This window comes from Bos taurus, chromosome 20, assembly GCF_002263795.3.
Source record: "Bos taurus isolate L1 Dominette 01449 registration number 42190680 breed Hereford chromosome 20, ARS-UCD2.0, whole genome shotgun sequence".
Lineage (NCBI taxonomy): Eukaryota > Metazoa > Chordata > Mammalia > Artiodactyla > Bovidae > Bos > Bos taurus.
Genome location: NC_037347.1, coordinates 55821918 through 55847953, shown reverse-complemented (window position 1 = coordinate 55847953; position 26036 = coordinate 55821918). Strand labels below are relative to the sequence as shown.

Sequence of the window (26036 nt, the reverse complement as noted above, 5' to 3'; positions counted from 1 at the left end):
GAGACAGAGGAGATTTCCTATATGGAATGTGTTATATCTAATTTGGCTAATTTTTAAAATTCTGGGCTTATTTTCTGTTATAGGTGATTGAAGATAGAAAAACTCTGTAGAAGTGATGTGTTCTCTCATTACCTCTGAATGTCTGACTGCTTAAAGGACAGGATTCTGGAATTGATTGCTACATTCTATTTCCCCACCACTCCCCTGCCCCTTTCCGGGTTGTAAGGATGCTCATGATGAGAGAGACAGAAAGAGGAAAGGGAAAGTGAGAAAGTCGGGGGAGAGAATGAATGTTACAGGGGCTCATCACAGGCCCATGGCCCAGTTTTCACCTTTCAGAAATCCAATTTTTCAGTTCTTCCAGACGTTATCAGATTGTAAAATAAATCACACCAACTGTGTTAGCTTCTTATTGCTGCCATAACAAATTACCACAAATTCAGTGGCTGAAAAGCACACGTTTAGAGACTTCCCTGGTGGTCCAGTGGTTAAGACTTTGCCTTCTAATTCAAGGGGTGCAGGTTAGGTCCCTGGTCGGGGAGCTAAGATCCACACGCCTCCAGGCCAGAAAAAGTTAAAACATCAAGGAGAAGCAATATTGTAACAAATTCAATAAAGACTTTAAAAATGATTCACACCATGGCTCAGAAGGTAAAGAGCCTGCCTGCCAATGCAGCAAGTTCAGTTCAGTCTCACAGTCATGTCCAACTCTTTGCGACCCCATGAACCGCAGCATGCCAGGCTTCCCTGTCCATCACCAACTCCTGGAGTCCACCCAAACCCATGTCCATTGAGTTGGTGATGCCATCCAACCATCTTATCCGCCATCATCCCCTTCTCTTCCTGCCCTCAATCTTTCCCCAAGTGGACCTCTTCTTCCATCATTGCATTAATTCTCTGACATTGGCCGTCCCAGCTCCCTCTTGTAAGAACCATTGTGATTACATTGAACCCATCCATATAATCCAGGGTAATTTTCTCACTTGGAGATTGTTCATTTCACCACATCTGTGAAATCTCTCTTTCCACATAAGGCAACCTGTTCACTGGTTCTGGAATTAGGACTTTGACATCTTTGGTGAGGGGAGGGGGAAACATTACTGAGCTCACCACACTAACAAACCCACAATATGCTGATTTAAAAACCAGATGGCAGTTTATAATGTATAATCTTAAGATATCTGATAGGATAAGTGGAATTATCTTTTTACACAGGATGCTCACTTCTGACAGGATTCTGGTCATGTGAAGAGAATAATAGGGGCTTGCTTGATAAACTTAGAATTACACCAATGAATGTTGCCAAAAAATGACAGTAGCTTGACAAATTGCCCTTTGTAGTATACAAATATTTCTACTCAGCTAGTCAGTACTGTCTGTTAGAAGTGGTTTTTAAAAAAATGTTTCTTGAGTTTGATATCCTGACACTCAGATTCCCTGTTTCTTCTCTAACAAAGAATCCATAATTGTTGTTATAATAATGTCTCCTAGTGTACAGACAATGTGATGCACCTGTGTTAAATTTGTCTGTAATCTACACCTTACAGGCAGTTGGACTTCCCTGGTGGCTCAGATGGTAAAGAATCTGCCTGCAATGCGGGAGACCCAGATTCAATCCCTGGGTGGGAAAGATCCCCTGGAGAAGGAAATGGCAACCCACTCCAGTCTTCGTGCCTGGAGAATCCCATGGACAGAGGAGCATGGTGGGCTATAGTCCACAGGGTCGAAAGGATTCACACGACTGAGTGATTAACACTCTTATAGGTAGTTGAAATGCCTTGGTCAGAACCCATATTCTAGGGTAAAGAGCTAGCATCTGAAGTGTCGTAATAAGGAACTAACTCTTCCATTACTTACTATTTCAAGTCTCTGGAAATCTCTGCTGAGAGATTCATCAATTAGCAACTGGGATGTAGGAAATAACTTTTCCTACAATGAGTGATTTGCAATGAGTGATCTGCAAGGTAAGTGAAATGTTGGCTGGGTCCTAGTACCTTTAGTGAACAAGACATAAGATCCCGGAAGTCCAGCGGGCTGCCGTGGTCAGTGTGGAGTCAAGGTCTAGAGTCATCTTAGTCCTTCATCACTCTGCTTTGTGGAGGATGCTGATGTCACACCAGGACCTGGATGGTCCAGCCTGCAAATGAGCTTTCTACCGGCCTGAGAGTGAAACTTCCATGTAAGGTACTTGTAGAGAGCCTGGGGGCAGGGAGGGGACTTTCCTGAACTTTGAGAATATGTCTCATGGTTTTTTGACACCTGCTGGTTAGTAAATACTCCTATATTTTTCGGAAATTGGACTAAGACTTGCTTTGCTCGTAACCTATCACCTAGTATTGATCTTTTGGAAAGCTGTGTGTCCAGAAGGAAGAATTAGTAGGTGCTTGGTTTTCCAGCTTTATTAGCGGTGACATAACCCAAAGAGCTGGTTAAAACACAGGTGGCTATGCCCAAGCCTCTGAGTCAGTAGGTCTTGGGTGGAGGGTTGAGAATTTGCATTTCTTACAGGGTCCAAGTGATGTTGCTTCTACTGGTTGGGGGTGACTCTTTGAGAACCTCTGAACTTGGTTTTGCTATGGCTTCAAACAACAAAGGTCTATCTCTTGCTCACACTACATGTCCCTGTGGCTTGGTTGGAGGCTGTGCTCTGCATTATGGCTGAGCTCATTTTACAACCCAGGCTGATGGAACGTTACTGCTTGTGGCATATATGTGAAAGAGTTCTGATGGATATCACGCTGGTAATTAAAAGACACCTCAAAATTCATTAGCTGGAGACTTCCCTGGTGGTCCAGTGGCTAAGATTCTACTCTTCCATTGCAGGGGGTCTAAGTTTGATTCCTGGTTAGGGAACTAGATCCCACGAGCTGCAACTAAAGATCCCACCTGCCTCAGCTAAGACCTGGTGCAGCCAAATAAATAAATGTGTGCATGCTCAGTCGCTTCAGTTGTGTCTGACTCTTTGCGACCCCATGGACTGTAGCCTGCCAGGTTCCTCTGTCCTTGGGGATTCTCCAGGTAAGAATACTAGAGTGGGTTGCATGCCCTCCTCCAAGGGATCTTCCTGACCCAGGGATCAAAGCCGCATGTCTTATGTCTCCTGCATCGGCAGGCATGTTCTTTACATTTAGCGCCACCTGGGAAGCCCAAATCAATAAGTTAAAAAAATTCATTGGCCAGGACTAATCACATGACTATCCCTCCATGTGAGTGCCAGGAAGTACAATTTTACCGTGTCCCAGAGGAGGGTCTCTGAATATTTGTAAAATAGTACTAAAAATTACTGCAACTACTACCCAACTTTGACCAACGGGACCTGGTAACAGGTGATGAATCAAACTGGCTTGTCAGTTCACTCTGTCTGGGCACCGTATAGCTGATGTCCTCACTGACCTTGGTTATTGCTAAGTCTCCTCAAGTAGAATTTGAATTGATACTAAACATGTTGGTGCGATACTTACAAGGCATCTCTAACTTGGTTCCTCTTAGGTATAGGGTTGATCCATTTCTCTCTCTCTACCCGTTTTTTTATTCTTAGATTTTATTGCAGATATGATCTTTTCTGACTTTCTTCTTGAATTTTGGAGATAGACTTGGCCTTGTGGGCTTGCTGCCCTGATGGGCTGACTGCAGCCGTATGACAACAAAGTCAGAAAATTTGAGTCATCAGCAATACTTGCTTTGTGGCTCTCCGTTCCTCCTTCTCTCCCTCTTTTCTTTCCTTCTTCCTTTCCTTTCTTTCTCAGGCAGCTTTGCAATCTGTTTAACCATCTATGAAACTCCAACAATATCATATATCACTTAAGCAAAAATTTAAAATTTTGACTCCAAAATTACTTTTCAAGACCACTTTTCTTGCTTCAAACAATATTCCTGTTAAACACTGTCCTCTTACTGGTTCTTAATTTTTTTGGAGCCAGTCAGAAACAGTGGTTATATCTTTACCAAAGGACAAATTGAGAGGGTGCTTGTTTTGCATTCTTTGCTTCAATCACTTCAGTTCATTAGGGAAATAAAACTGTCAGCACAACATCTCTGGGTACAGAGGACATGGGTAGGGTATATGATTCAAAGGATTGCCCAAGGCTAAGGCCACAGTTAAGCTTTAATTAACTGGGACAGTCAGGGGCAGGTGCTGTAGAAGGGAACACTACTGCTATTAATATTAATTTTTTATGTGAATACAGGGAGACTCCTGGATGCATTGTTTCATAATTAATTTCCTTAAAAGTTATGAATGTCCTAAATATTCCCTAAAGGAGGGCGAGAGAGATCAATTCATTTAAAGCAGTTTAATTGTTAGAGTCTCTTCTTATGCCACATATATATACACGGCTGGAAGTTTCACTTTCTTGTGTGGGTTTTTAGAGCCGAGAATAGTTCTGCTTTTGAGATGGAAATAGTTAATGATCACTACTATGCTTTTCAGAATAGTTTCAGGGCCTTGGTGGCATTTTTAGGTTGTAGCCTGAAGCAAGGTGAAAAAAACCTGTGATTGCTTTGGGGTTTTTGATATTTAAATCAGTCATTGCAGGAAATATACAGGTATTTGTCAATCAAATAGTGTTTGCTTTTTTTTTTTTTTTTTAAAGTTGAGCTCATCCTGCAAATTGGTTTTAGTAAGTCCAAGTATTTTGCCTCATGCAAAATGTTATATGTGTTCTACTATCTTATTCTCTTCAAAGCTGAATTTGTTTCTCTACCTATTGTTAACATTGATATCTTTATTGTCCTTTACCACAAATCTTTAAGTGGGAACAGGTAAGGCTAAACTACTTGTGTTTGCCCCTTGGCTTAGACACAGGCTGATAAATCACTTTCCGTTGAACCAGATTTTCAGGTAGGACAGAATTCACTGGAAGCTCTAGGCAATGCTGAATTCGACCTGGGTGAGTGGGAAGGGGCAGTGAGGCAGAGAGGCAAATTTTCCTTAGAGAATGTGCTCCTTTTCGTAAAATGGGGATCATAAGAGACTCTATCTTATGAGATACTGAGAAGATTAAAAGATATAAAATGCAAGCAGTAGCATGAAGAGTACGTACCTGGCAGATAGCACACACTTTGTATCTGTTGCCTTTACTTTTACATCTCTTTCCTATCCCTTCTTCCACAAATAAAGAAGCAATCAATCAACAGATATATCTTGTCATCCTCCCAGTTGTAAGACAGTGTTGAGCTTGCCAAGATGTATGAGACAAAGTCTTCTCCAAAAGGATTTAAAATGATTGGCAAGATGAATCATAAACAAGTGATGATTTAGAAAATTTATAAGAGAAAGAAATTCTCATAAGTTCCCAAATGAGTTTGGCAGAGGGCATGTGCATCAGAGAAATTCAGGGACTGGAGATGATCATACTGAGTGGAGTAAACCAGACAGAGAAAGATAATTATCATATTATATGCTTATACGTAGAATCTAAAAAAAAAAAAAAAATGGTACAAATGACCCCATATACAAAACAGAAAGGGACCAAACTTGTGGTCACCAAAGGCAACATATAAAACAAACTATGGTCACCAGAGGGAAAAGGGAAAGGGATAAATTAGGAATCTGAGGTTAGCAGATATATACTACTATACATGAATTAGATAACCAATAGGGACCTACTGTATAGCACAGAGAACTATATTCAATATTTTATAATAACATATAATGGAAAAGAATCACACACTCACGTATGTATAACATACACATGAATGTATGTAAACTGAATCACTTTGCAGTGCACCGGAAACTAATACGACATTGTAAATCAACTGTACTTCAAATAAAAAAGAGAAACTCACAAGGGAGGAAGTGACTGTGGAGGGCAGTGATCCGGAAGGCATCACAGCGGGGCAGTCATGTGGATGGGTACAAAATGTGGAGGTGGAGGTGAAGGTGGGAAGAACATGGAGAGAGTATTTGTGTATTTGGCAGAAAAAATAAAAAAAGACTGAAAGCACCCAGGCAAGAAAGTGCAAGTTGTGTTTGAGGAATAGTAAATAACTTAGTTTGTTGGCAGGAAAGTACTCTACTGGTGAATATTCAATGAGAAAAACATGTGTAGAGTCACTTCAGGGACGAAACCTGTTGGTATATGTATGTTTCTCTTAGCACCATCTTGTGAGATCAAAAAAACATGTCTAACATTTCATATCTAATTAGGATTAGATATGTTGGGAACACATATCTAATTCTTCCTGCTAGTCCTAACGTGGTTATTAACATGCTGCTGCTGCTGCTAAGTCACTTCAGTCACATCCGACTCTGTGCAACCCCATAGACAGCAGCCCACCAGGCTCCCCCGTCCCTGGGCTTCTCCAGGCAAGAACACTGGAGCAGGTTGCCATTTCCTTCTCCAATGTATGAAAGTGAAAAGTGAAAGTGAAGTCACTCAGTTGTGTCCGACTCTTCGAGACCCCATGGACTGCAGCCTACCAGGCTCCTCCGTCCATGGGATTTTTCATGCAAGAGTACTGGAGTGGGGTGCCATTGCCTTCTCCGGTTATTAACAGGAGCCACTCATAAACATGGCTTTCCCTGGTGGCTCAGCAGTAAAGAATCTGCCTGCCAATACAGGAGACCAGGGTTCAATCTCTGGGTCGGGAAGATCCCCTGGAAGAGGGCACGGCAACCCATGCCCTCTATTATTCTTGCCTGGAGAATCTCATGGACAATGGAACCTGGTGGGCTACAGCCCATGAGGTCACAGGTCAGACACAACTTAGTGACTAAACAACAACAGCGACACACTCATAATCAGGGCGATGTAAGCCATGACCATGTTAAATTTTCCTCAGAGAACATTTCCACTCCTTTGCTCACAGGTTTGTTTTTTTTTTTTTTTAATAAATGGCACTCCAAGCTAATCAGATGTCATACAGTATTTATCTGACATCATAAAGTATTTATCTGTTTTGATAGATTGCTTTGCTTGGCACTATCCATTCTAGGCCCATGAGACCTACTTATTGACCTGGCAATAGAGTACATTCAGTCTAGGATAAATAGATAAATACTTATATTGTATTAAATTTAATTATCTATTAAAACATACCTGCTGTTTTCACAGCTTATCATTTTCTGTGGTGCAGGTGCCGAAATGTATTGAACAACTTAAATAATTTATGCATTTGTCACATCTTTCATCAGAGCCCTGAATTTATTTAAAGTAAGTTTTACCTCTAGTATGGAATTATTTTAGGTAGACTGATTGTTTTAACAAAGTATTTGGGAACATATATAGCCCAAGTGTCCAAGCTGATGTTTTGCATGATTAAATAATGCCTTCCTAAAGTATCCAACTAAGCTCAGATCCAGGAGACATATTGTTGTTACCAGAAGCTCAGCCTCTCTGTATACAAATGCCAAAACTACTCTCAGAGAGTTTTGGATGAAGTAGAAAAGGATAGCTTTATTACTTTGCCAGGCAAAAGGAGACACACCAGGTTTTTGTTTTTTTGTTTTAACTTTACAATATTGTATTGGTTTTGCCATATATCAACGTGAATCCGCCACAGGTATACACATGTTCCCCATCCTGAATCCTCCTCCCTCCCAGTCCAGATTTGATGCATGATATTGGATGCTTGGGGCTGGTGCACTGGCACACCAGGTTTTTGCCATGAAAAACGATGTGTCCCAACTGCAGAGGATCTGATGAAGTGTTTTATGACAATGATTCAAAGGTGGGGTCTCTGACAAGATTAGGGTTTGAGCAGGTCAGTCCTGGGTATTCATTGGAAGGACTGATGTTGAAGCTGAAACTCCAATACTTTGGCCACCTGATGTGAAGAGCTGACTCATTTGAAAAGACCCTGATGCTGGGAAAGATTGACGGCAGGAGGAGAAGGGGATGACAGAGGATGAGATGGTTGGATGGCATCACTGACTAGATGGACATGGGTTTGGGTGGACTCCAGGAGTTGGTGATGGACAGGGAGGCCTGGTGTGCTGTGGTTCATGGGGTTGCAAAGAGTCAGACACGACTGAGTGACTGAACTGAACTGAACTGTGCTCCCTTCAACTCTTCTCAGGTAGTCTGACTAATTTTGATGAGTTTTTCTGGTCCCTCTAACCTGGGGGGCTTTCTTAGCTGATCCTTCCTTGATTCAGTTCAGTTCAGTTCAGTCACTCAGTTGTGTCCGACTTTTTGTGACCCCATGGACTGGAGTACGCCAGGCTTCCCTGTCCATCACCAGCTCCTGGAGCTTACTCAAACTCATGTCTATTTCTTTGACTAGCAACTGTTTCAATCCACCCTTTGAAACTCAGGGAATGTCATGGTGGCTGGAGTCTTGCCTACAAGAAATGGGGGACCAGAAGTCCTCCATGCATGGGAGCCCCACGGGTGCCCACTTGGCTTCATTATTCATGACAGATGCTTCTTCCTTTAAGATTTTTTTTTTATGTGACCATAATCAAGAGGGTCTAGTATAAAGCAAGGCTTCCCTTGTAGCTAAGTCAGTAATGCAGGAGACCCAGGTTTAATCCCTGGGTCGGTAAGATCCTCTGGAGAAGGAAATGGCAACCCACTTGAGCCACATGGGAAGCCCTCTGAAACCATGGAGCTATCTACAAAAGCAGGCTCCTGTACAGGACACTCTTGGCTGCAGAAGCAGATACACACCCAGGCACACCAGCTCTGCACACAGCTTCAAGGCCACATGGCCAAAAAAGAGAAGAAAAAAAAAAAAAAAAAGGGAAAAAAGAAAGTAAAAGAGGACAGGAGACTCAGGACCAAAAACATAAAAGAGATTATGATGAGGACATATGGGGGTGAAGTCTCTGCTGAGGAGGTGCCAAGTTGGTGGGTTCTGGAGGGTATCAAATACAAGAGGTAGAAAATGTCAAATTTTGAAAACATTTTTAAGACAAGCCTTGAAGGTGTCTAGCCCTTGCCTTAGCAGTAAACGACCCACTGATCATAAGGTGCAACTTTCTGTTGTAATGTCTGGTAGATATGCACACTCAATACAAAGTTTAATAGGGACCAGAGCAAACCATTCCAATCCTAGGGGGACACATTCTCCTGCATTCTGGTTGCTCATGCCCTTCAGGGTTTTAGATACTTGCCAGTCTGAGCCCCTGAAATCTCAGAGGTCTTCTCTTACTTTGGTATTGATCTCCTGGCTCCAAATACCTTGTTTGGCTTATAGTGAAAATGGCACTGGGATTTTCCATTTCCACTCATTGCCAAAACCTCTGGCTCCTATCTTTTCATTATTCTTTCATTATTCTTGTTTTGTGTGTTTTTCCCTCTCTGGCTCTCGTTGTCAACCCTGACAACCGAGGCCTTGGAATCCCTAGGACTGCATCATCATCTTGAATTTCCCTGGACCCTTACCTCACTCATGGGATCATGGAAGCTGTATTAGGTGACACAGTGGTAAAGAATCTGCCAGCCAATGCAGGAAACTCACAGGAGACTCAGGTTCAATCCCTGGGTCGAGAAGATCCCCTGGAGCAGGAAATGGCAACCCACTCCAGTATTCTTGCCTGGAGAATTCCAGGGACAGAGGAGCCTAGTGGGCTGCAGTCCCCGGGGTTGCAAAGAAGCATTGGTCATGAATAAAGAAACTGAGCAACTAAGCACACACACACACACCCCTAAAGTTAGCTGCTTAAAACAAAAGTTATTTATAATTTTCAGGCTTCTGAGGGTCAGAAATCTGGCAGAGGCTTAGCTCAAGGGTTCTGGCTCAGGAAGGCTTACAAGGTTGCAGCCACTGTATTGGTCAGGGCTGCAGTCATCTCAGAACTTGACTAGGGCCAAAGGATCCATGTCTAAGTCCCCTGATGGGATGGCAGCAAGCCCCAGTTTCTCACTAGCCTTCTGCAGAGCCAGTGATACTCCAGAAAGCTGGCCAGAAAGCCAGGGGGCACTCATGATGGAAGCTCCTTTTTATAGGGGGCTTCCCTGGTGGCTCACACGCTAAAGAATCTGCCTGCAATGCAGGAGACCTGAGTCCTATTCCTGGGTTGGGAAGATCCCCTGGAGGAGGGAATGGCTAACCCACACCAGTATTTTTGCCTTGAGATTCCCATGGACAGAGGAGCCTGGCAGGCTGTGGTCCGTGGGGTCGCAAAGAGTCGGACACGACTGACCGACTAACATACAGCAGTTTTGCCTTTTATAACGAAATGTCAGAAGGGTCATCGCTTCACTCTGCTGCGAACTTTCTGTCACATAGACCGTCCGTGGCACCAGGCAGGAGGGAACTATGCAAGATACGAATGTCAGAGGCAGGGGTCACTGGGGGTCTCCATGGGGGCTGGCCCCTGTAGGAGCTTTCACCCCAGTTTTGCTCAGTGCTCTCCCAGCTCCATGCCTGTCTAGCTGTTTCCTCCATCATCTGTCCTGCTCCAACACGGCACTGAGAGACACAGCACATTTTCTGGAAAGCACTAGACTGCTGACTGAATGCCTTTTGTGTACCAAATGCCATTCTGTATACCACAGAGGCTTCTGAAACAAGAAGACATAAGCTCTAAGGCCTTCACTGTGAATCTGAGAAAACAGAACACACACCAGGACCCTTAGAACCCTTCTCATGGAGAATATAGAAAATGAGCTCAGCTATAGCTTAGGCAAAACGGGGGATTCCCTGAAAGACCCATATAGCCACAGGAAGGAGAATGGTGTGGACAAAGCAGGATGCAAGACACAAATCCCAGCAAGGACTCTCCCCACCCTTTCCCACTTCTACGACTCCCTCTATTGGCCTATTCACTCAGTCTGGCTTCTTTCTCATGGCAAGCACCAGGGATTTGGCAGCTCTGGGTCTATGTATTGAAGCTGCACTGTGTAGGAGATAGCTTTCCCTGGTGGCTCAGACATTAAAGAGTCTGGCTGCAGGGTGGGAGACCTAGGTTCAATCCCTGGGTCAGGAAGATCCTCTGGGGAAGGAAATGGCAACCCACTCCAGTATTCTTTCCATGGACAGAGGGACCTGGCGGGCTACAGTCCGTGGGGTAGCAGAGTCAGACATGACCGAGCAGTTTCAAATTCTAAAATTTAAAGGAAGGGGTTTGATTGGATCAGTCTGATTCCTGGATTAGGCAGTCAGCATCCATCCTTTACTCTGCTCAACTCTCATCAGGTGTTGACATCACGGCGGTCATCGGGATGGCTGTGGGAGTTAAAAAGATAAAACTACAAAGCAGATTCCCTGTTATATGGGGGTGATAGGGAGGCAGGGGGGAAGGAAGTTTAAGAAACTCATGTGTAGACTTGAACCCATCCCAAAGAGAAGACCCTGCCCACAAGAAGTTCTTCATATTAGAGAAAGGGGCCATGAGAGTAGGGGTGAGCCTGTAGACTGGTGAAACTGTGTCTCAATTCTAGTATATTCCAAGAGTCTGTTCTTTTCCTTTCTCTCTATTCAGTTGGGTCTACCTGGTTCTGTCCAGGTTGTCTTTTTAAGACGCCAGTTACATTCATAAAGAAGCCCTTCCCAGACTGTGTTCTGAGTAGTTCGTAGTTTGCAGGAAGCCCTAGATTTCTAACAAGTCATAATAGTTTCTGACAGGATCTTTCTTTGGAAAGAAAATGTGAGAAAGCAAGGGGGATAAAAATGTCTTTGTTTTCATGGAGGCACAGTCAGGATGAATAATTAAGAAATTGATACTGAATTCAGCAGCATGATCTGAGCTGTTCATTTTCAAAAGAAGGTGGATGAGGGTGTGGGTGTGTTTGTGTTTCCAGATGACAGGTGGAATTTCCTGAGTTTTTTTGTGTTTCTGTTAATGATTCCATCCAACCAGCTGACGAGGCCAAACTCTCCTGGATGAGTAGAGCTGTTTTTCCAAAATGACACACTTAGAACCATTACATGGCTACTCAACTGACATGATTTCAGAAAGAGCTAGCGTGCTAAGTGCAAAACAACACCTTCAACTCTGTGTTCAACTCTGTCTTTGTCAGAGAGACAAACCTTTGATTTCTATGGCTTAAAAAAGAGACAGGACTTCCCTGGTGTTCCAGGGGTTAAGACCCTTGCAGAAAGTGCAGGTTTGATCGCTGGTTGGGGAACTGGGATTCTACATGCCACATCACATGGCCCAAAAATTAAAAAAAAAAAAAAAAAATTACAGGTCTTCCCTGGTGGCTCAAGGGTAAAGAATCAGCCTGCCAATGCAGGGGATATGGGTTCTATCCCTGGTCTGAGAAGATGGCACAGGCCGCGGAGCCACGAAGCCCATGTGCCACAACTACTGAGTCCGTGTTCTAGAGCTTGAGAGCCGCAGCTACTGAAGCCTGAGTGCCCTAGAGCCTGTGCTCAGCAAGAGAAACCACCGCAATGAGAAGCCCGAGCACAGCAGCTAGAGAGCAGCCCCCACTGACCACAACTAGAGGAAACCAGAGCGTGGCAACGAAGACCCTGTGCAGTCAAAACTAAATACATAAATACATAAACTTACAAAAATAAGCAAAAATAAAAAGGAGGCAGGTATAAATATTTCTGAAAGAGTTAGGATCCTGGTGAGGATATTGATACCTTGTACAAAATGTTAATAAATCTTTCCAATACCCTCCTGGATTTTTAAACATTGAATGAGGCATGTGCACGTGTAAGCATGTGTGTGTGTGTGTGAGAGAATTAGGTTAGGGACTTGGATTTCTAACTCTGCCTAATACAGCAGTTTGCTTAGAGCTGAGCATCATGAATTTTCATTGTGCTTCACACCGCAAACAAATTGATGATTTTGAATGGGAATTCTGTCTACAACATAATAACCTAGGGTCAGACATTGGACCCTCTCAGAATATTTATTTCTTTGATGATTTATTTTAACAATCTGTCTGAATATGAACATTCCAATGAGCCTAGTTTTTTTTTCAAAACTGAATTCTTTTCAATAGGGACATGTGAGTCAACATTTTTCCCTCACATGTCTCATTGAGGAGCAGAGAACAGTTCAATATTCTTTTCCCAATGTGGTATCACTAGCGTATTATCTCCTTCAAATGACAACCTTTGGCAACAATTCAGATCAGATAAGGCCTGTTATTTATTTAAGGTCCTTTAAGAGCACAGCCAATTAGAGACTATTGAATAGTACTCCCATCACTGAGGTTTCCTAGAAAGGGCTCAGTAATGGGGTTTTAGAGCTCCCGTTACAAGGCATGGCAGGTTGCCTGTTCTCAAAGGGATGTTTATTTTTGGAAATCTGTGATTCTCTTGTTAGACTCACACTACTTTGATTGTAGGTGTTTCAAAGAAACCTGAGCCCTTTCCAGCTATTTCTATAAAACCACCTACTTCCCCCCACCCGCTCCCCGACAGAGGTGGCTGGCAAGAAAGAATTCAGTAAAAATAGGTTTAATAAAACTACTCTGCTTGATTCAACTGACTTCATATGAATAATTCATCAAATTTCTATTAACGAAGTACTCCATTAATTCATTCATTCAGCCAGTTTATTGAGGGCTCACTGCAGTCAAGGCAATAGGTAAGTTCTCAACTCTGATTTGATAGCAAGCAAATGGACAGTGAACGCACATACATGTATAAACATACGTGTGTCATCACATCAGATAGAGGCAAAGGCCAGGCTGAAAATCCCCCCAATGTGATGGGCTAGACAGTGATGGAGCCAGTACCCTAGCTGAAGGAGTTTATGTGTCTCATTTAGGAGTCATTTATGTGAGGTCCATGTGATCAGAAGGAGTTAAGCTGGTGATGACCTAGGAACGAGTATTCAAGGTTGAGAGAAGAATTGCTTCAAAACCTCCACAGTCGGATGGGCTTGGCATGTTGGAGGAAGAGAAAAAAAGTCCATGTGATGAAGTTCAGGCAGAGGGGTTTGGAGAAGTGGGCAGGGTCTCCATCATGGACAAGTGTAGGTCAGAAGTTTAGATCTTATTTTAAGTGCAATGACTGGTTATTGAAGAGTTGTTATCGGAAGAATGTTATGACCTAATTTAACTTTTCTGTGGCAAATGAATGATAGGAAACAAGAGAGGAAGTAGGGAGATCAATTAAGAGGCAATTATAGTAGACTAGGAGAAGGAAATGACAACCCACTCTATTATTCTTGCCTAGAGAATCCTGTGGACAGAGGAGCCTGGTGGGCTGCTGTCCATAGGGTCGCACAGAGTCAGACATGACTGAAGTGACTAAGCATGCATGCATGCATTAAAGAAGGAAATGGCAACCCATGCCAGTATTCTTGCCTGGAGAGTCACAGGAACAGAGGAGCCTGGTGGGCTGCCGTCTACAGGGTCGCATAGAGTTGGACACGACTGAAGTGACTTAGCAGCAGCAGCATGGTAGACTAGGCCAGTGGCTCCAGTTGTAGAGAACGCTGAGCCTGGAGAGTGAGGGAGGGGGCACTGGAGAAAAGAAAATATTTATGTTTATATATATATATATGTATGTCTATATATGCATATACATATATTTATGATTTAAATTTCTTCCTTTGAACTTTCTGTTTCTATATTATAATATGTTTCTATACTGTAATATGCATATTTACCATTGTAGATTTGTTATTCATAAAGAAATCAACATACAAGGACTTTCCTTGTGATCCAGTGGTTAAGACTTTGATTTCTAATGAAGGGCGTGCAGGTTTGATCCCTGGTCAGGCAGCTAAGATCCCACATGCCTTGTAGCCAAAAAATGAAACCATAAAACAGAAGCAATATTGCAACAAATTCAATTAAGACTTTAAAACTGGTCCACATTAAAAAAAATTAAAAAAAAAAAAAAAGAAATCATACCTAATGAGTGTGTGTGCTCAAAAAGATATTTTTTCTATGTCACTATGAGCCAAAGGTTTTGAAAGTCCTCGGTCAAGGGGTCAAATAATAATGATTTGGATTTGGTGGTGATAGTGACTTGGATTTGGTGGTAATAGTGGAGGTAAAAGGCAGTAGATGCATTTGGGATACGGTGGGACGATAAAGTTAAAAGAATTTGTTGATGATTGAGTTGTGCTAGCGGAGAAGGAAATGGCAACCCACTCCAGTATTCTTGCCTGGAGAATCCCAGGGACAGAGGAGCCTGGTGGGCTGCCGTCTGTGGGGTCGCACGGAGTCGGACATGACCGAAGTGACTTAGCAGCAGCAGCAGCAGCAGCAGCAGCAGCAGGGTTGTGCTAGATTCAGCATGGGGCCATGAGAACATGTATGGCTCAAGACACAGCCCAGCCCTCAGGGACTCCTGTAGGATATTCCTGACTCAGGAATGAGGATGCAACAATTTTTGAGTTTTTGTTTCCTTATTACTTTCACCTATGATGTGACTCACATTTCCTTGAGTAAAAATAAATTTCTCTTCATGTCCAGGTGACCTCTTTGCACAACTCTCGGGGCCACCATTAGCAGTATATTCTCTGGGGTTGTGTTTTATGAAGTTGTCCTCCAGGACAGAACATTCAGTACTGCACATTGAAAAGATGTTATGTGCGTGTGTATGTGTAATCTTTGAGAATCTTTTCCAGTAATGTGTCTCTAATTCAGGTTTATTCCACCCCTACCCCTCTCCATCTCCTACTGCCAAATGAGAGTCTTTCCTTGAGACTATGGAAATGAATGAATAATTTGAGATTAACCAACTACTTTATGGCTGAGAGTTCAGGTCTCAAGGAAGAGCAGCAACCTTAAGGTGGGACTTGGGGCCATGAGCGGAGGCTCTCATTTGTTCTTAGTGAATCTGGTTATAAAAGAGTGTAGGAACTTCCCTGGTGGTCCAGCGATTTTAAGACTTTGCCTTCCACTGCAGGGGGTGTGGGTTCAATGCCTGGTTGGGGAACTAAGATCCCACATGCCACATGGTCCCCAAACCAAAACATAAAACATAAATAATATTGTAACAAATTCAATAAAGACTTTAAAAATGGTCCACATCAAAAAAAAAGTAACCCTGGGGTTTCCACATGTGATCTGTTTTTGCCCTTGGTCAGGCTGGATGTCACTCATAATACACACCTGCTCACTTCATCCCGTCCCCAGCCTCCAAATAACCTACCCACACTAATGGCATTAGTGAGCCAGATGAAACCTTGAACATTGTGTCCCCAGAATGTGTTTGTCCTTCCCTGAGTCACTCTCATCTGTGCATTCAGAGAATCTTTTCCTCAGGCAGCCCTGGGCCTCTCTTCATTCCGTTCAGCCTCCTTTATCACACAAAACTGTTCTCTTCTTCAGGGCACAGGTTACTATGCGCTCTTCAAATTATGTTCTGGACAAACCCGATCCCTCACTGAGATGGAATTCGTGTAACAACTTCTACAAAGATAAGACTTTATGTTGTTACAGGGAGATTGCAATAATTGTTGTATGTTAACAGTGGTATGCAGATGACACCACCCTTATGGCAGAAAGTGAAGAGGAACTCAAAAGCCTCTTGATGAAAGTGAAAGAGGAGAGTGAAAAAGTTGGCTTAAAGCTCAACATTCAGAAAACGAAGATCATGGCATCTGGTCCCATCACTTCATGGGAAATAGATGGGGAAACAGTGGAAACAGAGTCAGACTTTATTTTTTGGGGCTCCAAAATCACTGCAGATGGTGACTGCAGCCATGAAATTAAAAGACGCTTACTCCTTGGAAGGTAAGTTATGACCAACCTAGATAGCATATTAAAAAGCAGAGATATTACTTTGCCAACAAAGGTCCGTCTAGTCAAGGTTAAGGTTTTCCTAGTGGTCATGTATGGATGTGAGAGTTGGACTGTGAAGAAAGCTGAGCACCGAAGAATTGATGCTTTTGAACTGTGGTGTTGGAGAAGACTATTGAGAGTCCCTTGGACTGCAAGGAGATTCAACTAGTCTGTCCTAAAGGAGACCAGTCCTGGGTGTTCATTGGAAGGACTGATGCTGAGGCTGAAACTCCAGTACTTTGGCCACCTGATGTGAAGAGTTGACTCATTGGAAAAGACTCTGATGCTGGGAGGGATTGGGGGCAGGAGGAGAAGGGGACGACAGAGGATGTGATGGCTGGATAGCATCACCAACTCGATGCACATGAGTTTGGGTGAACTCCGGGAGTTGGTGATGGACAGGGAGGCCTGGCGTGCTGCGATTCATGGGGTTGCAAATAGTCGGACACAACTGATCAACTGAACTGAACTGAACTGAACTGAACAATGGTATTGTTCCTATGTTAAAATGAACTCCAAATGACTGGCTGACGGATGAACTCTCAGAATAGAATTTATATTTACATTAGAGCTCCCCTTATCTATTAAATTTGCAAACAGAACCTTCACTTTGTTCTGAAAGCACAGTGTACTCTATTTATCCTGAGGTGAAGAACACACAAGTGTTTTTTCTTAAGAAACAGGAAAAATGTCTTTTATGATGTTACAATGTTTTAGTTTTTCATGGAAACCAAAGCACTAGGCAAGCAGTTGAACCAGATTTTGTTGTGGTTGCTATTTCAGTAAGGAGGCTTACATTATAGTGGATTAAAGCCATTTTTTAAGAAGGACAGAAAGTCATTATTTTCTAATGAAAAACAGGAGAAAAACTACCTGCCATTTTGTTCCTATTGGTGTTTTGGGGGAGAAACTAAAGGCTTAGACTCTGTGTTTTGTCTTGAATGCTTGAAAAACAGTAGAAACAAGACTCCTGCACTCTCACAACTGCAAATCACCCTAGGATAATTGAACATATATGCAGGACATAGCTCAAGACACTTGGTGAATTGATAGAAGCCAAGTGGAGAATTCATCATTTCACTTGACAAATTCCGTTAGTAGCCCTGCTGTAAGAACAGCAGTATGTCAGTATTGGAGTTTGAGTAAAAGATGAAAATATAAGTTGAAAATGCGAAACATTCAAGCAGTTGTCAACTGCCTCCTGCATTGTGAGCATCCTCATAATGTCTGGAGAATTCACCGCCTATATTAGTTTTCTGTTGCTGTTATTTAAAAATTACCACAAACAGTGATTTCACAAAAGTCAGACATGACTTAGTGACTAAACCACAGTGATTTAAAAAACACAAATTGGTTGTCTTACAGTTTTGGAGATTGGCAGGCCAAGATCAGTGTCTCTGGGTTAAAACTAAGGCACCACAGGCCAGCGTTCCTTCTAGAGTCCTTTAGAATCTGTTTCCTTGCCTTTTCCAGCTTTTAGAGCCTACCTGTATTCCTTCAGTTGATGCTCCATCCTCTGTTATCAAAGCCAGCACAGGATCGCCAGCTACCTCAGTGTTCACTGCTTCTATCTGTTCACTGTTCCTCTGAATCTCCTGTCTTCATCCCATAAAGATGCTTGGGATTAGACAGTGCTTGTTGCTCAGTCGTGTCTGACTCTGTGACTCCATGGACTGGAGCCCATCAGGCTCCTCTGTCCATGGGATTCCCCAGGCAAGAATAGTGGAGGGGGTTGCCATTCCCTTCTCCAGGGGATCTTCCTGACCCAGGGGTCTAACCTCTGTCTCCTGTACTGCAGGCAGATTCTTTACTGTCTAAGCCACTAGGGAAGAACTAAGGCCCACCCAAATAATCCAGGATAATTTTCTCATCATGAGATCCTTAATCACATCTTCAAAGTCTCTTTTACCATGGAAGGTAACACATTCTTGGGTTCTGGGGATTAGAAGATGGATGTTTTTGGGACCATCATTCTGTGGGCCGTGTCACCTTTAAGTCACAATCTGGGCCCTTATGTAGGAGCTTTCTCTTTCTGCTTTCTTTGTCAGTTCACACGCGTGCTAAGTTGCTTCAATTGTGTCCAACTTTTTTCGATCCCATGGGCCGTAGCCTGCCAGGCTCCTCTGTCCAACAGATTCTCCAGGCAAGAATACTGGAGTGGGTTGTCATTTCCTTCTCCAGGGGATCTTCTTGACCCAGGGATCAAACCCACACATCCTGCATTGGCAGGTGGGTTCTTTACCAACAGAGCCAACTGAAAAACTCTGGTACCAAACTGAGGAGATGGCATGGGACGATCCCCTGGACGAGGGAATGGCTCCCCACTCCAGTATTCTTGACTGGGAAATCCCATGAGCAGAGGAGCCTGGTGGGCTAAAGGCCCTGGGGTTGCATGACTCGGACACGACTGAATCACCTTCACAGAGAGGCACTCATGTGACCAAGGAGGTACAAATGAGATGCACTTGTGCTGAAGTTGGATTTACAGTGAATCCCCCACAGAAACAGAGGTCTTGCATGTGGTTTTCCTCCTGACTTGGTTGGGAAACTGACAATTGGAAGAGCGTAGATGGAAAGTATGGCTGGTCTCTGGGGAGTGACTTGCTATGCTGGGTCCTTGTTTTGGGATAACGTCAGTAGCCTCTAGGTCATAGATGGTATAACTTGGGTTTTGTGCCTGGTCACTTAACTAACCTATAAACCTTTTCTTTGACTAATGTGAAGATTCTGAGAGCTATGTATTTTCCTGGACTAAATTCCTTTTCTGCTTAAGTAGCCAATTTGCCGTTGTTAGAAGTTAACAACCCTGAATAATGCAATTTATCACAATAAGGACCATCTAATGTGGTCCAAGCTAGAGCCACAGGCATGCATCAGTGTTTAAAAAGCAGCATGGTAGTGCCCTAATCAAGGAAATAAAGCATAAACACCTCATCTAAAACCCCCATCCTAATATTCTCTTGAATCTAAAAATAAAATCTTTACTTCTCAGTTCCTCAGCTGGATACTTCCCCTGTTCCAGATTAGTAGCTTATTCATGGTTTTATTAGTAATATGAAGATATTGACTTTTCTCTGCTCACTGAATAACAAATCAATTCTTTCTAATATAAGTTTCTTTCTCTCTCCTAAAACTGAAGTAGAACTGTTTGTATTTCTAAATTTCTAGACCTACCCTCTGGTTGTTTCTTTTAAAAATATTTTATTAAACGCCTTTATAGAGCAACATCCAGGCTCCAAATCTAGTGGCCAAGGAGACCCTATTATGCTGTGAGTACTGGCTGGGGCATGGCAGGTGGCTCTGGCTCCCCACCCTTCTCTTCGGAGCGGGGGGTGGTGGGCAGTATTTCCTCTTTGGGTTCCAGACTGTTCACGTGACCAGGCAGAGGCTTCTTGCATGCGTGCATGCTGAGTTGCTTCAGTCCTGTCCGACTGTTTGTGACCCTATGGACTGTAGCCCACCAGTCTTCTCTATCCATGGGATTCTCCAGGCAAGAATACTGGAGTGGTTGCCATGCCCTCCTCCAGGATATCTTCTCAATCCAAGGATTGAACCTATGTCTCTTAGGTCTCCTGCATTGGCAGGCTGGTTCTTTACCACTAGCGCCACCTGGGAAGCCCTAGGGGCTTCTAAGGGCCAGTCTTATCAGTTGAGTCCTAAGGTAGCATGATCTTCACCTTAATGTCCAGCACAATCTGTCTGAGCAGCACACGGCACATGGTGGTGTCAACATCATAGTTAACAGGGTCCTCACTGCGGACCATCAGGCCATCCACAAACTTCATGGATTTAGCTCTCTGTCCTTGGAGTTTCCCAGACACCACGACTTCACAGTCCTTGACTACTCTCTGTGATGAACCACAGCATGCAAGAGCAGGCCCTAGCACTGTAAGGCCTCCTGGGAGTTTGTAACGCAGACACTATGCCTGGGCAAGGATAGCCAGACCTCTTGTGGCCACCTTTCCAGCATAAAGTTCTACACTGCCCTCAGAGAAGCCAAATCTCTTCTGAACCATGGAGAACATTCTGTATCCTGGTGGCCAAGACAATGATTTCTGTCCTGGTTGATGTAACTTGGACTTCAACCCCAGAGTACCCATCTTCAGCCAGCTCTCACATGAGAAACTCTTCAGTTCAGCTTTGAAGATGCCATCAGTGACAAACTTCCTCTTCTTGGAAATCTGCACCACCATCTTGCCTTCATACTCTGCTGAAAGGAAAGTACCCTCTGGTTCTTAATTTAGCTGATTTTTCTTTGGAGGCTCAAAGCTGGCAGTTTTGACAGTTTACTCCCAAATTCTTGGAGGTACCTGGCTTGTGTACTTCCATTTTCTTTTTAGATGTTTTTCTTTGTTAACAGCTTTCTCCTCTTATTTATTCACATCTATAGAATACAGTGAATGAAAGTCACTTGGTTGTGTCCGACTCTTTGTGACACCATGGACTGTACAGGCCGTGGAATTCTCCAGGCCAGAATACTGGAGTGGGTAGCTTTTCCCTTCTCCAGGGGATCTTCCCAATCCAGGGATTGAACCCAGTCTCCTGCATTGCAGATTAATTCTTTACCAGCTGAGCCACCAGGGAAGCCCCTATAGAATCAGTTCAGTTCAGTTCAGTTCAGTTGCTCTTTCGTGTCCGACTCTTTGTGATCCCATGAATCGCAGCATGCCAGGCCTCCCTGTCCATCACCAACTTGTGGAGTTCACTCAAACTCACGTCCATTGAGTCGGTGATGCCATCCAGCCATCTCATCCGCTGTCGTCCCCTTTTCCTCCTGCCCCCAATCCCTCCCAGCATCAGAGTCTTTTCCAATGAGTCAACACTTTGCATGAGGTGGCCAAAGTACTGGAGTTTCAGCTTTAGCATCATTCCTTCCAAAGAACACCTAGGGCTATAGCATCATTCCTTCCAAAGAACACCTAGGGCTGTTCTCCTTTAGAATGGACTCTTTGGATCTCCTTGCAGTCCAAGGGACTCTCAAGAGTCTTCTCCAGCACCACAGTTCAAAAGCATCAATTCTTCAGCGCTCAGCTTTCTTCACAGTCCAACTCTCACATCCATACATGACCACTGGAAAAACCATAGCCTTGACTAGACGGACCTTTGTTGGCAAAGTAATGTCTCTGCTTTTGAATATGCTATCTAGGTTGGTCATAACTTTCCTCCCAAGGAGTAAGCGTCTTTTAATTTCATGGCTGCAGTCACCATCTGCAGTGATTTTGGAGCCCCCAAAAGTAAAGTTTGGCACTGTTTCCACTGTTTCCCCATCTATTTCCCATGAAGTGATGGGACCGGATGCCATGATCTTTGTTTTCTGAATGTTGAGCTTTAAGCCAACTTTTTAACTCTCTTCTTTCACCTTCATCAAGAGGCTTTTGAGTTCCTCTTCACTTTCTGCCATAAGTGTGGTGTCATCTGCATATCTGAGGTTATTGATATTTCTCCCGGCAATCTTGATTCCAGCTTGTGCTTCTTCCAGTCCAGCGTTTCTCATGATGTACTCTGCATATAAGTTAAATAAGCAGGGTGACAATATACAGCCTTGACGTACTCCTTTTCCTATTTGGAACCAGTCTGTTGTTCCATGTCCAGTTCTAACTGTTGCTTCCTGATCTGAATAGAGTTGACTATATGATAGAATTAACCATGCATTCAGAAAATAATTTCTTGGATCATGATAAGAGACTGAAGGTTTCTGGTTCAAGAAGGCAAAGTAGGAGGAGCATGACCTTGCCTCCTTCCATGAATGCACCAAATCAACTGCTATGCTTGGAACAATTTCCTCTTGGGGTGGAGTGGCGGGGGGAAGGTAGTAAGATATTGAGTATTGGTATCACTTCACAAGTCTGTATCTAGTAGACAATAATGGATAAAAAAATAAGCAAATATTGAGACTACTAATCAAGGTAGTTGAGGTGAAGGAAGCTATCTTCTACTTGTGTAGAAATTTGGATGGCATTCTGCGACATTTTGGCAAGTTTTAGAGGTGTAAAGCTTAGCTAAAAACAGCTTTCAGGCTCCAGTTATTAATAGACTCATCTTTAGTGAACTGAAATAATAGTTTTCACATGTAAGACCAAGGTCCCCTAGCAGTTCTTCTTGCTGAATTTTCCCCAAGCCCTTGAACTCTGCAATTACTAAGGCTTAAGGTGGTGTATGACAGTTTGATAAGTAGGACACTAACGTACGACTGTGATCAAATCATAGCCCTTCCACACTGAAGGTAGTGTGAAAAATACCCTTTCTTTGATCTCTTTCAAGTGAAACTAATGAGTGTTTATTTATCAGACACTGACAACATGCCCGACATTGTCATAGGTCTTACCAGAAATAAAAGAAAAAAGTCCCAAGGTCTTGCCTTCTCAGGAATTTAAAATTTAATTGGAGAAGGAACATTTTTTATTTAAGGAAAACTAAGAAATAAAATGGGCTTCCTTAGTGGCTCAGACTGTAAAAAATTCACCTGCAATGCAGGAGACATGGGTTCAGTCTCTGGGTTGGGAAGATCTCCTGGAGAGGTGAATGGCTACCCACTCCAGTGTTCTTGCCTGGAGAATTCCATGGACAGAGGAGCCTGATGGGCTACGGTCCACGGGGTCACAAAGAGTCAGACATGACTAACCAATCACACTAGCACACAAAGAGTAAAATATGACCATATGTGGAATTGAATGCAAAACTGAGGGCTACAGACTGTGTCTTATGTAACTTAGGACTTTAGACAAAGGACAGAGGAATGATGACTAGAGGGAGCCATTTGAGAGGGCTTTCTTGGGAATGGTTATGATGTAGGCTTCTTCTCCCACAATTAGAATATGAATTAAATAATATACATGTGAATTAAATGCATGTTTAATAGAATATGAATTAAAGAAGGCTAGCACTTTCAGGATAAGAAGTAGTCCAATTGGATTAAATCAAGAAAAATAAAAACCGCTTAAGGTATTTCCAGCAGAGCAGTATTTACTATGGGGAACTAGGTTTCAACATTATTGGAGGGAATTCACTGGTGGTCCAGTGGCTAAGGCCCCACGTTCCCAAGGCAGGGGGCTCAGGTTCGATACCTGGTTGGGAAACTAGATCCTATATGCTGCAGCCAAGACCCGGTGCAGCCAAATAAATAATTTTTTAAAGAAAGCTTAAAATAGTTATTGGAAAGGTTGGGGGAACAGAAAAGGAAGTGATGTTCTCAGACATAAGCAACTACAGGGAAATGCAGCCAGATGTGCAGCCCTGAATCCCTCCCTCTCAAGCATGCTGTGACGGTCTGTTACTTCACTCTAGCCCAGGTGTAGTGCAGGTGCCAGGGAGCTTCATAGCTACTGTGATGGCCTGAGGAAGAAAGGTTCCTACTCTTCTTCAACCCTCTAATCTCATGAGACAGCCTCTTGTTGGCAGAACCTTGACTGAACCAGATAGCAAAGGAGTCTGAAATGCAGCCTCTGGTCTTCCAGCCCCTGCTAAGCACCAACAACAGACACTGCCTGGTGAGATGTGGCGTAGTTTACGCAAGTGCTATTTTAGAAAGATTTCCCTGGTAGAAACTGAGGTCCCAGGTCCCCACTGATGCTCCTCCCTGCCCCCTCCCAACCCTACTCTGCATGCTAAGTTGCTTCAGTCGTGTCAGACTATTTGTGATCCTATGGACTGTAGCCCTCCAGGTGCCCCTGTCCATGGGGATTCTCCAGGCAAGTGGATTGCCATTTCCCACTCCAGGGGATCTTCCCGATCCAAAGATCAAACTCGCATCTCCTGCATTGGCGGGCAGGTTCTTTACCACTAGCACCACCTGGGAAGCCCAACCCATACTCTATCCCCTTTCAATTGTCTTTGGGTTTTTTTTTTTTTTTCCCTCTTGTTATTTTCTATCATATTAACATTGCATACTTGTTTTTATGTCTTAGTTTTATCTCCTTAACTGGATTTTTAAAGTCTGGGAGCACAACTTTATTAACAAATAGCAATTTACTGTACAAGAAACAAAATACCCTTTGCAATGTTGATGGCAGAGCAGGATCTAAGAAGGTTATGGTCTAGGGGAGGAAGCTGAGGATAAAGAAATAAATGGATATTTAATATTACAAGGTGATAAGTCCTATGAGGAAAAAGTAGGGTTAAATAATAGGTAAGGACAGTGGTGGGGGTGGGGAGAGGCTATTTTAAATGTGGTAGCCAGGGCAGGGTTTTCTAAGAGGACCTGTAGGATATGAGAGGGGGAGCCAGGTACATATCTAGGGAGAGAGGTTTCCAGGCAGAAAAAATAGCAAAGGTAGAGTTGAGCCTGGCTGGAGGGAAGCCAAGGCATCCAGTGATGCTCTGAGGAAAAGAGCACAGGAAGGTGGTTAGAAAGAAGATCAGAGTGGGGGCAGGGACGGGAAACGATGTGTCAGACAGACACGTCGTTTTTGTATTCTTCACAGAGTTGCTTTCAATTGGGAAGACAACATTTAACCTCAGTTTTCAAATCCAACACCCACCTCTCCAACATTATCTTTTTCCCTTTTGAATTTTATTTTTCCTTCTTCTCTCTGATGCAGGTCTGTAACTATACTTATTTTTCCTTTTATTAAATTGCAAGGACCACTTGCTAGAATGAGGTATACTTGGGTTATTCCTGTGCATACGTTGCCTTAGCAACAAGGCAAATCTTACCCATTTCAGCTAAAGCTTATCAATAAAGCAGTCTCATAAGAGCCTAGTGTTCACATCATTACACGTCTGTTATGCTTTTTCCTCTGTCCCTTAACCATGGCAATTCTCAGATTAATTAAGCAAATGCAGATTGACCGAATGGCTCCACAGACGCAGTCACTCAAAAACAGTAATACTAGAATGATCGTTAAAAATCACAGTGGACAACCCCAACTTACCGTATTGTTTTTGTTTCCTAGCTCCGCCACGGCAAATTCTTATCCCTTCCAGGCAGAAGCTTGAGGGTTCCATGTTGAACATCTGTCATCTATTTAGACTGGCCAGTATCCATTACTTAGAAACCTCAGGCAACAATAAAGCAGTGTTTGGGAGGAGGAAGAGTTATCCAGTCTTGCCAACTACCGTTTAAGAAGAACAGGTATGAGAGTCCCTGAAAGTAAAAATAAAGTAAGAGAAATGCATCTCAAAATTTTCATGTTAAAACTTAAGTTACCTCAACCCCCTGAAATAAATGATTTAATTTATGGTAAAAATAAGCAGATGAACTGAAACTTTTTTGTTATAATAAGTTGTGCCTCTTGTTTAAAATATTTGTGAAAAATTTTAGGAAGATTTGTCTTAGCTTAGAGGAATAGTACATAGTACATGTATCTTTCTCTCTGAAAAAGCAAAGAAAGTGAACGTGTTAGTCATTCAGTCATGTCCCATTCTTTGCGACTCCATGGACTATATAGCCTGCCAGACTTCTCTGTCCATGGAGTTCTCCAGTCAAGAGTACTGGAGTGGATA

The 26036-nt window shown here is 43.1% G+C and overlaps 1 pseudogene; it reads right to left on the bottom strand.

Annotated features, from left to right (window-relative positions):
- Nucleotides 1-19857: 19857 nt before the first annotated feature.
- Nucleotides 19858-20788, bottom strand: LOC100849014 (small ribosomal subunit protein uS3-like; annotated as a pseudogene).
- Nucleotides 20789-26036: the final 5248 nt, after the last annotated feature.